The 542-nt window shown below is 69.6% G+C and overlaps 1 protein-coding gene across 1 annotated transcript in view; it reads left to right on the top strand.

Annotated features, from left to right (window-relative positions):
* PALM (paralemmin) overlaps positions 1-542 on the top strand; it is a 22,652-nt gene that overhangs the window by 12,645 nt on the left and 9,465 nt on the right. The gene's annotated exons all lie outside the window — the stretch shown is intronic.

Here is a 542-nt window from a genome sequence, read left to right as displayed (position 1 = left end):
CCCCACCAGCGCTGCCTGTGATATTTATTAGAGACCCCCCTCGCCCCACAGCACGCCCGCCCCCACCCACAGCCCAGCCTTGCCCCACGCCGGTGCCCTCCCGACGCCAACGTTGGAGCCTTTCCCTCCTCTCACTGGCAACTTCCCACCTGCCGTCGGAGGATGGAGCCAGCCGGGCTGGGGGATCGGAGGACGCCGCCACATCCGTAGATGACTCCCGGGGAGCCGGCGGCCAGCAGGACCCACGCTTGGCTCAGCCCATGGAGGGCACGGAGCCGGCCCCACGCCAGACCCTCTCTCCGCGCCTCCATCATCTGCTTCTCCCACGGGGAAAGGCCCTGAGCCATCCCCTCCGGCTACCCGCGGATGTCCCCGCTCCATCCCGCGTCCTCGTCCCCACGCCCCTGAGGTCCCCAAGCTGTGAGCCCCTCCGGGATGGAGTGTGTCCAGGCAAAGGAAGGGTGTCGAGGGCAGCACCCATCATGCCAGGAGCTGGCAGGGGTGTCAGGCATGGCTCCCGCGGCGTCAGCCCCAGCCTCACC

Source organism: Aptenodytes forsteri, unplaced genomic scaffold (assembly GCF_000699145.1).
Source record: "Aptenodytes forsteri isolate BGI_AS27 unplaced genomic scaffold, ASM69914v1 Scaffold147, whole genome shotgun sequence".
NCBI classification, from domain to species: Eukaryota; Metazoa; Chordata; class Aves; order Sphenisciformes; family Spheniscidae; genus Aptenodytes; species Aptenodytes forsteri.
This window is presented reverse-complemented; position numbering and strand designations above follow the sequence as displayed.